This window comes from Palaemon carinicauda, chromosome 19 (assembly GCF_036898095.1).
Source record: "Palaemon carinicauda isolate YSFRI2023 chromosome 19, ASM3689809v2, whole genome shotgun sequence".
Classification (NCBI taxonomy): domain Eukaryota; kingdom Metazoa; phylum Arthropoda; class Malacostraca; order Decapoda; family Palaemonidae; genus Palaemon; species Palaemon carinicauda.
The window spans coordinates 116,973,698-116,988,697 of record NC_090743.1 but is presented as its reverse complement, the minus strand read 5'-3'; the positions used below and the strand labels follow the sequence as shown (position 1 = coordinate 116,988,697).

The following is a 15,000-nucleotide window of genomic DNA, read 5'->3' as shown; positions in this document are numbered from 1 at the left end:
ACTACTACTACTACTACTACTACTACTACAACTAATAATAATAATATATAATAATAATAATAATGAATAATAATATAATAATAATAATAATAACTAATAATACTTATAAAGATAATAATAATAATAATAATAATAATAATAATAATTAATAATAATAATAATACTTATAAAGAAACCTTAAAGAAACACATTAAATTTCCCCAGCACAAATAACCGAAAGCCCACATGTCATCCAAGGTTATTAACATTGCTATCACACTTCCACAGACCACTACAACTTCCAAGACACGCTTTGGCTTCTATTTTCTATATTCAATCATTTCTATAATTTCCCATCAATTGTACTTTCCTATTGGTTGATGACAGCCTCTATACAGCCTGTGTACCATGGTCTTCTACTGTCTTGGGTTAGAGTTCTCTTGCTTGAGGGTACACTCGGGCTCACTATTTTACCTTATTCTCTTCCTCTTGTTATTTTAATTTTTTTTTATAGTTTATACAGGATATATTTCTTTTAATATTGTTACTGTACTTAAAATGTTTTATTTTTCCTTGTTTCCTTTCTTCGCTGGGCTATTTTTCCTGTTGGGGCCCCTGGCCTTATAGCATCCTGCTATTCCAATTAGGGTTGTAGCTTAATAATAATAATAATAATAATAATAATAATAAACATCCTGACAAGTTTCTTCATCCTCATCATCATCATCATCTCCCCCTACTCCTATTGACTTAAAGGGTCTCGGTTAGATTTCACCAGTCGTCTCAATCTTGAGCTTTTAATTCAAAACTTCGCCATTCATCCTCCCCTACTTCGCGCTTCATAGTCTTCAGGCATGTAGGTCTGGGTCTTCCAACTCTTCTAGTGCCTTGTGGAGCCCAGCTGAACGTTTGGTGAACTAATCTATCATGAGGAGTGCGAAGAGCACGCACAAACCACCTACATCTAAATCTACCACTCAGCATCAGTAAAGCACTCGAGTAATGTGTCTTATAGTTTCGTCTCTAATCCTGTCCTGCCATTTAACTCCCAAAACTCTGACCATCCTTTACATTCAGATCTCCCTGGACAATTCCATCCTGTTCGTAATACTAGACAGGCAGTTAATTATAATAGCCAGGCCTTTTCTATCATGAGGCTCAATACTACACAGTATTCTAGAAGTTTTATTCCAGCTGTTACCAAGTTGTGGAATGATCTTCCTAATCGGGTAGTTGAATCAGTAGAACTTCAAAAGTTCAAAGTTGGATTAAATGTTTTTATGTTGACCAGGCTGACATGAGTCTTTTTATAGTTTATATATAACATATTTGTTTTTTACATTGATAATAGTTTATATAGGGCATATCTGTTTTGACGTTGTTACTGTTTTTAGAATGATTTATTGTTAATTTATTCTCATCATTTATTTATTTCCTTATTTCCTTTCCTCACTGGGCTATTTTTCCCTATTGGAGCCCTTGGGCTTATAGCATCTTCCTTCTCCAACTAGGGTTGTAGCTTGGCTAATAACAATAATAATAATAATAATAATAATAATAAATCAGATTTAAAATCTCGAGAGACGATTGGCAAAACTAGCCGAGCCTTTTGCGTCAATAGGCGTAGGAGGAGATAATGATGACAGAAGTTTATTCACTCAAGTAATTTTAGTAAAACTAGAATTCGGATAAGATAAAATATATCACTGATGGAAAAAAACGTTCTATCCATGTTTATTCGAATGTAAAGGTTAAAAAAGAACGTTTCTTTTATCAGGTTAATTAAATCATACGGTTAAACGAACGCCCATAAGGTTTATCAAAAGAACAGTTGAATAGAAAAATATTTTATTCATAAGATATTTTCATTTAAATTCTGTTTTAAATTGTTTTTTAACTAATCAGCATGCTTGCTTTTACGTTCATTATTATTATTAAAAAATATATGTTTGCCTTGGTAAAATAATTTGCATATGATAGAGAGAGAGAGAGAGAGAGAGAGAGAGAGAGAGAGAGAGAGAGAGAGAGAGAGAGAGAGAGAGAGAGAGACTTAATAAACGAAAACCCATCAGTTAGCTATGAGAGAGAGAGAGACTTAATAAACGAAAGAGAATCACTTAACTGTTAATCTCTCTCTCTCTCTCTCTCTCTCTCTCTCTCTCTCTCTCTCTCTCTCTCTCTCTCTCTCTCTGCAGCCACATGTATTAAGCAAGGTGCATCTATTTTGGCAGGGCGGACGTGTTCCTCATGGCAGGGAAATGAAGACATTTCAGAAACACTGTTGCGGCGTTGCATAACATGAATTTGTTACGTAATGTTCCTTGGTCCTTTCATGAAATTCCTTACTTGATTCTGACCTGGTGAATTTCTCTTAGCTGTCATGATTTCTTACTTGAATTTGACCTGATAAATTTCTTCTATCTAATATAATTTCTTACTTGAATTTGACCTGATAAATTTATTCTATCTGTTATGATTTCTTACTTGATTTCAACCTGATAAATTTCTTCTATCTAATATGATTTCTTTCTTGAATTTGACCTGATAAATTTATTCTATCTGTTAAGATTTCTTACTTGAATTTGACCTGATACATTTCTTCTATCTAATATGATTTCTTACTTGATTTTGACCTGATAAATTTCTTCTATGTAACCTGATTTCTTACTTGAATTTGACCTGATAAATTTCTTCTATCTAATATAATTTCTTACTTGAATTTGACCTGATAAATTCATTCTATCTGTTAAGATTTCTTACTTGATTTTGACATGATAAATTTCTTCTAATATAATTTCTTTCTAATATGATTACTTACTTGATTTTGACCTGATAAATTTCTTCTCTCTAATATGATTTCTTACTTGATTTTGACATGATAAATTTCTTCTATCTAATATGATTACTTACTTGATTTTGACCTGATAAATTTCTTCTATCTAATATGATTTCTTACTTGATTTTGACCTGATAAATTTCTTCTCTCTAATATGATTTCTTACTTGATTTTGACCTGATAAATATCTTCCATCTAATATGATTTCTTACATGATTTTGACCTGATAAATTTCTTCTCTCTACTATGATTTCTTACTTGATTTTAACCTGATAAATTTCTTCTATGTAACCTGATTTATTACTTGAATTTGACCTGATACATTTCTTCTATCTATTATGATTTCTTATTTGATAATAACCTGTTAAATGATAAATTTCTTGTACCTGTCCTGATTTTTTTATCGAGTTAATCACACTTTGACCTATTATGATTTCTTCCTACGTCATTGCCTCTTTAAGAACATCATTGAAACCATATCATATAAATGATATTCCTCTGACCGATTCTTTCCTAATAAATAAATATATATATATATATATATATATATATATATATATAGATATATATATATATGTATATATATACATATATATGTATATGTATATGTATATATATACATATATATATATATATATATATATATATATATATATATATATATATATATATATATATATATATATATATATATCCACATTTGTTTTTATCACAGTGAAACTGTAATTTAATTGCTTAGCTTCTAAATGAAGCTAAAATTATCAGTTGCTGTCAAGAAAAAATAAGACATTTTTTCTTTTTTTTTATTTTCTTCGCGTATGATGATAGAAAATATGCAAAATTATTATTATTATTATTATTATTATTATTATTATTATTATTATTATTATTATTATTATTATTAGGGTTGGTAAGCTACAACCCTAGTTGGAAAAGCAGGATGCTATAAGCCCAGAGGCTCCAAAAGGGAAAATACCCCAGTGAGGAAAAGAAACAAGAAAAAATAAAATATTTTAAAAACAATAACATCAAAATTAATATCTCCTATATAAACTTTAACAAAACAAGAGGAAGAGAAATAACATAGAATAGCGTGCCCGAGTGTACCCTCAAGCAAGAGAACTCTAACCAAAGACAGTGGAAGACCATGGTACAGAGACTATAGCATTACCCAAGACTAGAGAACAATGGTTCGATTTTAGTGTCCTTCTCCTAGAACAGCTGCTTACCATAGCTAAAGAGTCTCTTCTACCCTTACCAAGAGGAAGGTGGCTACTGAAAAATGAGAGTGCAGGAACCCCACGGTGAAGAAGAATTAATCAAAATGAGTTTTATTCAGCTATACGATGAAAATAAAAAAAAACTCTTAGAAAGTTTTAAAACATTTTACCATTAATGCAAATACTTTACCTTTTGTTTTACATGTTTGTATATATTTTACGGGAACTTTGATGCATGGAAAAGTAGGCTTAATCATTTAGCTCCAAAATGAGATAAAAATTAATGCTCTGACATAAAATTTAATGTTGCCATAGTGATTTCAATAAAATATTCCGCTTCCGCATTCATTTTTTTTTTTTTGCGTTCATTTATTATTTACGCGTTGGGGAATTTTACAAAATATCATTCAATGGGAAATGAGTTTATTCATGAATAGAGTTTAATTTATTATTATTATTATTATTATTATTATTATTATTATTATTATTATTATCACTTGCCAAGCTACAACCCAGTTGGAAAAGCAGGATGCTATAATATGCCCAGGAGCTCCAACAGGGAAAATAGCCCAGTGAGGAAAGGAAAAAGCATATTTCAAGAAGAGTAATAACATCAAAATAAATATCTCTTATATAAACTATAAAATCTTAAACAGAACAAGAGGAAGAGAAATAAGATAGAATAGTGTGCTCGAGTGTACCCTCAAGCAAGAGAACTGCTAATAATTTGTATTCATTGTCTTGGATTAGAGTTTTCTTGCTTGAGGGTACACTGAGGCACGCTGTCCTATCTTATTTCTCTTCCTATTTTTTTTTCTATAGTTTATATAAGAAAGATCTGCTTTGGTGTTGTTGTTGTTCTTGAAATATTTCATTATAATTGTTTGTTGCTTCTCTTGTAGTATATCCATTTCCTTGTTTCCTTTCCTCATTGGGCTATTTTTCCCTATTGGAGTCCTTGGCCTTATAGCATCTTGCTCTTCCAACTAGGATTATAGCTTATCTTGTAATAATAATAATAATAATAATAATAATAATAATAATAATAATAATAATTTAAATAATAATAATAATAAAACTAATAATAATAATAAAACTAATAATAATAATAATAATAATAATAATAATAATAATAATCTAAATAATATAGTTAACAACGTAAGGAAATAATTATTTTTTTGTTTTAGAATTACATAACTCAATCCATATTTGTACTTAATTTAGCGTAATTTCTACTTTAAATTAAGGTTCCACGATTAACTTTCTAACATGAAAAAGTTTCCAGCATAAAAACGTTTATGGGACGAAAACGTTTATAACAATAAATAAAATTAGCAATTAGAATTTACTAGCATATAAAAAGTTTTCTGACACAAAAAACATCTGTAGCAGTAAATAATTCGTAGTATCAAAACGTTTCTAGCAATACAATTTTTCTAGCATTAAAACACTTTTAGGATAAAAGCGTTTCTATCATCCAAACGTTTGAAGCACAAAAATGTTTCTAGTAATAAATAATGACTAGCACAAAAACGTTACTAGCATTAAAACATACAACGTTAGACCGCTTAGATAGAAAAACATTTCCGTTTTTTCGACACGAGCGGGAGACCGAAAGGATTATATTCTCTCTCTCTCTCTCTCTCTCTCTCTCTCTCTCTCTCTCTCTCTATGACTGACAGACTGATAATAGAACAACCCGTTTAAGCTTTCCATTCCATGTTTCACATTGTTAACGTTTTTATGCCATTGTTATCCTTAACCGTTTGTATAGAAGCTTGTGATATTGTGTTCATAAACCAGTCATGTCCAGCCCGTCTTTCTGTTAAGACGTAGTAGCCGTCTACCACAGTTTTAGTCTCTGCTCATAATTGAGACATTTTTGTCTATCTCAGATGTTTAAAAATTTGGATTCAAATGAACATTTTGCAGATCACAGCCGGCGAGGGAAACTACATTAAAAGTGGAGGAAGTATACAGGGGCGGAAACACCGAATTATGTAGTAAATTCCAAAGCTCGTATTATTGGCAGACAGTTGAGTAACACTGTATTTTGTGGATATTTATAAATCAAATAGAGAATTAACGAAGTCGATGTGTAACGTCCCTGACTGGTGAATGCCAGATTGGGGGTCGAGTCCCGCTCAAACCCGTTAGTTTCTTTGGTCGCTGCAACTTCACCATTCATTGTGAGCTAAGGATGGGGGGTTTAGGGAGCCTATAGGTCTATCTGCTGAGTCATCGGCAGCCATTGCCTGGCCCTCCTTAGTCCCAAATTGGGGGCCTTTGACTGGGCCAGGCAGTACTACATATGATCCCTCTCTCTGTTTACGGTCCAATTCCCCTTTGCCTACTCACACACCGAATAGTCTAGCCTATTAATTACATATTCTCCTCTGTCCTCATACACCTGACAACACAGAGATTACCAAACAATTCTTCTTCACCCAAAGGGTTACTGCGCTGTAATTGTTCAGTGGCCACTTTCCTCTTGTTAAGGGTAGAACAGACTCTTTAGCTATGGTAGCAGCTCTTCTAGAAGAGGGACACTCCAAAATCAAACCATTGTTCTTTAGTATTGGGTAGTGCCATAACCTCTATACCATGGTCTTCCACTGTCTTTGGTTAGAGTTCTCTTGCTTGAGGGTACACTCGGGCACACTTTTCTATCTTATTTCTCTTAATCTTGTTTTGTTTAAGTTTTTATAGTCTATATAGGAGATATTTATTTTAATGTTACTGTTCTTAAAATATTTTATTTTTCCTTGTTTCCTTTCCTCACTAGGCTATTTTCCCTGTTGGAGCCCCTGGGCCTATAGCATCCTGCTTTTACAACTAGGGTTGTAGCTTAGCAAGAAATAATAATAATAATAATAATAATAATAACAATAATAATAACAGGGCATTGTCCTACTCGATAAGGCATTATCACTGTCCCTTGCCCCTGCCATTCATGAGCGACCTTTAAACCTTTAAGCCTCTAGTTTAAATTTAATAATAGCATATACAAAACTGTTGAACCATTTTAAAATTAACATTGGTTGTCAAGGACATAGAACAATTGCAAAAATAAAATCGAAGGATGAATTTACTGAACTAGATTGGCACTTAGTAGAGCGCAGACCTCTGCCGTGGCAGCTTATTTCTCAACCTTTTGCTCAACCTTGACCTTGACCCTTGACCATAACATGTATTAATTGGCTTGGATTTTCATACACTCAAATATGAGCCAAGTTTCAAGTCTAAGTGGCAACGATATCCAAACTTATGGCTGATTACGTGAATTGGGCATTTTGCTTGACCGTGACCTTGACCTTTGACCTTGACCTTCCAAAATTTAATATTTTCCAGCTATTTACATAACAGTTCATCCCTGCCAGTTTCATTACTCTACTATTAAAATTGTGTTCAGAAAGCTGTTCACAAACACACACAAACAAACAAACACACAAACTGGGGTGCAAACATAACCTCCTTCCAACTTCTTTGGCGGAGGTAATAAATTAAAATAGGTGAAGTTGTGATAGTTAACTTAACTGATATGATATATTAAAAAATTAAAGTCAAGGAAACTAACCGTTAATTTAAAGTAAAAAGAAAAAAAAGAAATTCTAAAAATACTTTTAATTTTGTTTTTGCTTTTCAATGAGATGAACTAATTGGAAAAACGATGAAGTTAATAAGTTTTTATCATTGAATCGTAACCAATCAGAGTTGAAAAGTTTCTTTTTTTTAGAAAGTTAAAAAAATATATTAAAAAAAAGAGCTTATTTGATTGAAGAGTTCATAACTGATAAATAAATATATGATTTTATTGCGTAACTACAAAATATTAGAAAAAAATATAAAAACAAGGGCGTTGATTTGAATATTGAAAAAGGATTTAATTTTTGACAATGTTAACGTTTGTTATGGAATGGTTAAAATTGAGTAAATACAATAAACCAATTGAATAATATTCGACTGGCATTGGAAATTGCCTAAAATCGATAGAGCACTTTTTTTAACAAAACATTAGTTAGCTTTAACCCTATTTTAAACCATGAGGATAAACACTGAGGAATTAACATGGTTAAAATCCATTTCATATTGTGCAAGTCTTGAAGGTTGTGGTACCCTTTTGGTAACATCCTGGCCCGGCAATCTGTTGGATTAGAGTGCAAGACCCGCTCAAGTTCAATAGTTTCTAATAGTGTCTGCAACCTCACCATCCTTATGAACTAGAAATGAGGTGTTTGGGATAAGTCTACCTGCTTAGTCACCAACAGCTATTGCCTGGCTCTCCCTGGTCCTAGCTTTGATGGGGAGGATGCTTGGGCGCCGGTCATATGTATATATGATCAGTCTCTAGGGCACAAGAGTTAATGGCCATTAGTTAATAAAGACTGTTGATACAAGTTAATGGCCAATCGTTAATAAAGACTGTTGATATAAGTTGATGACCAATAGTTAATTAAGACTGTTGATATAAGGTAATTGCCAATAGTAAATAAAGACTGTTAATATCAATGGCCAATAGTTAATAAAGACTGTTGATATCAATGGCCACTAGTTAATAAAGACTGTTGATATAATTTAATGGCCAATAGTTAATAAAGACTGTTGATATAATTTAATGGCCAATAGTTAATAAAGACTGTTGATATAAGTTAATGGCCAATAGTTAATAAAGACTGTTGATATAATTTAATGGCCAATAGTTAATAAAGACTGTTGATATAATTTAATGGCCAATAGTTAATAAAGACTACTGATATAAGTTAATGGCCAATAGTTAATAAAGACTGTTGATATAATTTAATGGAAAATAGTTCACAAAGACTGTTGATATAATTTAATGGCCAATAGTTATTAAAGACTATTGATATCAATGGCCAATAGTTAATAAAGACTGTTGATATAATTTAATGGCCAGTTAATAAAGACTGTTGATATCAATGGCCAATAGTTAATAAAGACTGTTGATATAATTTAATGGAAAATAGTTCACAAAGACTGTTGATATAATTTAATGGCCAATAGTTATTAAAGACTATTGATATCAATGGCCAATAGTTAATAAAGACTGTTGATATAATTTAATGGCCAGTTAATAAAGACTGTTGATATCAATGGCCAATAGTTAATAAAGACTGTTGATATAATTTAATGGAAAATAGTTCACAAAGACTGTTGATATAATTTAATGGCCAATAGTTATTAAAGACTATTGATATCAATGGCCAATAGTTAATAAAGACTGTTGATATAATTTAATGGCCAATAGTTAATAAAGACTACTGATATAAGTTAATGGCCAATAGTTAATAAAGACTGTTGATATAATTTAATGGAAAATAGTTCACAAAGACTGTTGATATAATTTAATGGCCAATAGTTATTAAAGACTATTGATATCAATGGCCAATAGTTAATAAAGACTGTTGATATAATTTAATGGCCAGTTAATAAAGACTGTTGATATCAATGGCCAATAGTTAATAAAGACTGTTGATATAATTTAATGGAAAATAGTTCACAAAGACTGTTGATATAATTTAATAGCCAATAGTTATTAAAGACTATTGATATCAATGGCCAATAGTTAATAAAGACTGTTGATATAATTTAATGGCCAGTTAATAAAGACTGTTGATATCAATGGCCAATAGTTAATAAAGACTGTTGATATCAATGGCCAATAGTTAATAAAGACTGTTGATATAATTTAATGGCCAGTTAATAAAGACTGTTGATATCAATGGCCAATAGTTAATAAAGACTGTTGATATCAATGGCCAATAGTTAATAAACACTATTGATATCAATGGCCAATAGTTAATGAAGACTGTTGATATAAGTTAATGGCCAGTTAATAAAGACTGTTGATATCAATGGCCAATAGTTAATAAAGACAGTTGATATCAATGGCCAATAGTTAATAAAGACTGTTGATATCAATGGCCAATAGTTAATAAAGACTGTTGATATCAATGGTCAATAGTTAATAAAGACAGTTGATATCAATGGCTAATAGTTAATAAAGACTGTTTATATAATTTAATGGCCAATAGTTAATAAAGAATGTTGATATCAATGGCCAATATTTGATAAAGACTGTTGATATAATTCAATGGCCAATAGTTAATAAAGACTATTGATATCAATGGCCAATACTTAATAAAGACTGTTGATATAAGTTAATGGCCAATAGTTAATAAAGACTGTTGATATCAATGGCTAATAGTTAATAACGACTGTTGATATAATTTAATGGCCAATAGTTAATAAAGACTATTGATATAAGTTAATGGAAAATAGTTAATAAATTGTTGATATAATTTAATGGCCAATAGTTAATAAACTGTTGATATAATTTAATGGCTAATAGTTAATAAAGACTATTGATATAAGTTAATGGCCAATAGTTAATAAAGACTGTTGATATTATTTAATGGCCAATAGTTAATAAAGACTGTTGATATATGTTAAGGACCAACAGTTAATTAAGACTGTTGATATAAGGTAATTGCCAATAGTATATAAAGACTGTTGATATCAATGGCCAATAGTTAATAAAGACTGTTGATATAATTAAATGGCCAATAGTTAATAAAGACTATTGATATAAGTTAATGGCCAATAGTTAATAAAGACTGTTGATATAATTAAATGGCCAATAGTTAATAAAGACTATTGATATAAGTTAATGGCCAATAGTTAATAAAGACTGTTGATATAATTTAATGGCTAATAGTTAATAAAGACTATTGATATAAGTTAATGGCCAATAGTTAATAAAGACTGTTGATATTATTTAATGACCAATAGTTAATAAAGACTGTTGATATAAGTTAAGGACCAACAGTTAATTAAGACTGTTGATATAAGGTAATAGCCAATAGTAAATAAAGACTGTAGATATCAATGGCCAATAGTTAATAAAGACTATTGATATAAGTTAATGGCAAATAGTTAATAAAAACTGTTGATAAAATTTAATGGCCAATAGTTGATAAAGACTGTTGATATAAGTTAATGACCAATAGTTAATTAAGACTGTTGATATAAGGTAATTGCCAATAGTAAATAAAGACTGTTGATATCAATGGCCAATAGGTAATAAAGACTGTTGGTATAATTTAATGGCCAATATTTATTAAAGACTATTGATATAAGTTAATGGCCAATAGTTAATAAAGACTGTTAATATAAGATAATGGCCAATAGTTAACTAAGACAGTTGATTTAAGGTAATGGGAAATAGTTAATAAAGGCTGTTGATATAAGTTAATAGCTAATAGTTAATTAAGACTGGTAATATAAGTTAATGGCCTATGGTTGATAAAGACTGTTGATATAAGTTAATAGCCAATAGTTAATAAAGACTGTTGATATAAGTTAATGGCCAATAGTTAATAAAGACTGTTAATATAAGATAATGGCCTATGATTAATAAAGACTGTTGATATAAGTTAATAGCCAATAGTTAATAAAGACTGTTGATATAAGTTAATGGCCAATAATTAGTAAAGACTGTTGATATAAGTTAATAGTCAATAGTTAATAAAGACTGTTGATATAAGTTAATGGCCAATAGTTAATAAAGACTGTTGATATAAGTTAATGGCCTATGATTAATAAAGACTGATGATATAAGTAAATAGCCAATAGTTAATAAAGACTGTTGATATAAGTTAATGGCCAATAGTTAATGAAGACTGTTGATATAAGTTAATGGCCTATGATTAATAAAGACTGTTGATATAACTTAATAGCCAATAGTTAATTAAGACTGTTAATAAAAGTTAATGGCCTATGATTAATAAAGACTGTTGATATAAGTTAATAGCCAATAGTTAATAAAGACTGTTGATATAAGTTAATGGCCAATAGTTAATAAAGACTGTTGATATAAGTTAATGGCCTATGATTAATAAAGACTGTTGATATAAGTTAATGGCCAATAGTTAATTAAGAATGTTGATATAGGTTATTGACCAATAGTTAATTAAGACTGTTGATATAAGTTAATGTCCAATAGTTAATAAAGACTGTTGATATAAGTTAATGGCCTATGATTAATAAAGACTGTTGATATAAGTTAATGGCCAATAGTTAATTAAGACTGTTGATATAGGTTATTGACCAATAGTTAATTAAGACTGTTGATATAAGTTAATGGCCTATGATTAATAAAGACTGTTGATATAAGTTAATGGCCAATAGTTAATTAAGACTGTTGATATAGGTTATTGACCAATAGTTAATTAAGACTGTTGATATAAGTTAATGGCCTATGATTAATAAAGACTGTTGATATAAGTTAATGGCCAATAGTTAATTAAGACTGTTGATATAGGTTATTGACCAATAGTTAATTAAGACTGTTGATATAAGTTAATGGCCTATGATTAATAAAGACTGTTGATAAAAGTTAATGGCCAATAGTTAATTAAGACTGTTGATATAAGTTAATGACCAATAAATAAAGACCGTTGATATAACTTGATGGCAAATAGTAAATAAAGACTGTTGATATAAGTTAATGACCAATAGTTAATAAAGATTGTCGATATAACTTACTGGTCTATAGTTAATTAAGACTACTGATATAAGTTAATGGCCAGTAGTTAATAAAGACTGTTGATATAAGTCAATGGACAATAGATGTTATAAGTTAATGGCTGATAGTTTATAAAAACTGTTGGTATGAGTTGATTTAATAGTCAATAGTTAAGAAAAAACTGTTAATATGAGGCAAGTTCATGGCTAATAATTGATAATTTTTTTTCTTTTTTTTAGTGGATAGGTTAATATTTATTCATAAAGATTTTTTTTAATTAGATAGGATTTTTTTTTTAAGAAATTCCATTAATGGTAAGCAGTTGAACCAATTTCTTAAGAAGTATAGCATTATTATTATTATTATTATTATTATTATTATTATTATTATTATTTCTTGCTAGGCTACACTATTTGAAAAAGAGGATGCTATAAGCTCAGGGGCCCCACCAGGGAAAAGAGCCCAGTGAGGATAGGAGACAAGGAAAATTAAAATATCCTGAGAACAGTAACAACATTAAAATAAATATTTCCAATGTAAACTATAAAATCTTTAACAAAATAAGAGGAAGAAAATTCAGATAGCATAGTGTGCCCGAGAGTACCCTCAAGTAAGAGAACTCTACCTCCAAGATAGTGCAAGACCATGGTACAGAGGCTATGACACTACCCAAGACTAGATGAGGGAAATGAAAAAAAATGGAGAAATGTATGAACATGACACGATAAAAAGATAGAAAGAGAAAGGAGGCAAGAAAGAATGAAAAATAAAAAATGAGGGGGGGGGGACGTAGGTCAAAGGTCAAAAGTTAGGACGAAAAAATTCCACTAACCTGAGGAGTCAGTTGAACTCATTAACAAGATAATTACACGAAATAATTGTTTATATTTTAATGAATTAAAATTTAAAGTCCACCAATTAACTCTTGATTAAATGAAAATAAAAATATTTAATTCATTTCCAAAGAATGAGAAAATACTCTTAAGTGTTTTTTAAATTCATTTTCTTCCCAAAGAATTCTTTGATTTCACGAAATTCAGAGTAATTGGCCCAGTCAACAATCGTATTTATCGTATTCGTAAGCTGGATTTATTCTTTCTGGGTCACGCTTAGAAATTGGCGTTACAATGAAAAGGGTCATACTGACCCAACGGGTGATTGGACAAGTCACATAATCCGAGAGGGAACGGAGCGCGCTTGGTGTGATCCGGGCGAGCAACTCCCGTAGACTGATGCTGAGAGAGACCGCGAAGCATGAGTCTCTCTCTCTCTCTCTCTCTCTCTCTCTCTCTCTCTCTCTCTCTCTCTCTCTCTCTCTCTTCTGCTTCCTTTCTGTTCTCCTCACTCTTCTTCATTAATTGTTATTCTGTATGTTTATTTACAGTTCTGAGAAAGCTTCAACTGTATTATCTAAATTGTTATAATACAAAGCAATGTTATAATGACGTCAATCATCTTAGATAATTCATTTGCATTCATAGATACCTCGATAGTTCCACTATATTCTGCCTCTAACTGGTTCTCTCCGTTTTTAACTCAGTCGCCTATATATATAGTATATATATATATATATATATATATATATATATATATATATATATATATATATATAAACTTGAAGGTAAATTTGAAGGACAGAGACCCAGAGAAGAGTAAAGGAAGTCAGTGCTAGATGACCTGAAGGGAGGATGAAGGTACCAAGAGATAAAAGAGGTGGCCATGAATAGTGAATTATGGAGGGTCACTATTCCACGAAAGGTGCCTTAGGGCAGAAATATATATATATATATAATATATATATATATATATATATATGTATGTATGTATGTATGTATGTATGTATATATATATACATATATATATATATATATATATATATTGTAGGTTTCGTTAAACGACAGATGACAGTATACCTAGTTTCACTTTCATCTTATTCAATTTCCTGTAGGCGCTCTTGAGTTCGGGGCTTGAAGTTCTGAAGATAATAAGAGATAACTATTTTGAAATAATTTCTTTTATTTTTTCTATGCATTATAACGAGCTTTCGGACTGTACTCCGTCCATAATCATGTTAAACTGAAACCTTAAAAATATTCCGTCGAATATTGTACATTTGTATAAATAATAATAGGAATATTCTAAAATGTTACAATTTTCGAAATAAAATACTTTTACAAAATACTTTTGCAAAAATTACAATATAAACAAGATATTATAGTGAAGACTAGAACTAGGGATAATTTCACTCACATATCATCCAGCCTCATCATTCTTTATAATTTCTTGCATTAAAATTACCCCCGTCCCACATTTTCACTCGGCCCCATCACTGGCCGTCAACAACATACATCTTGAAAAGACCTTCCCAAGAATGATACCCAACAAAGGGCTCAACTCAACGACTCACTAATCTCGTCAAA

General features: G+C 30.4%; 1 long non-coding RNA gene across 1 annotated transcript in view; it reads right to left on the bottom strand.

Moving 5' to 3' along the window:
• The window catches only part of LOC137658768 (uncharacterized), a 68,756-nt gene that overhangs the window by 7,150 nt on the left and 46,606 nt on the right, over positions 1-15,000 (bottom strand). The gene's annotated exons all lie outside the window — the stretch shown is intronic.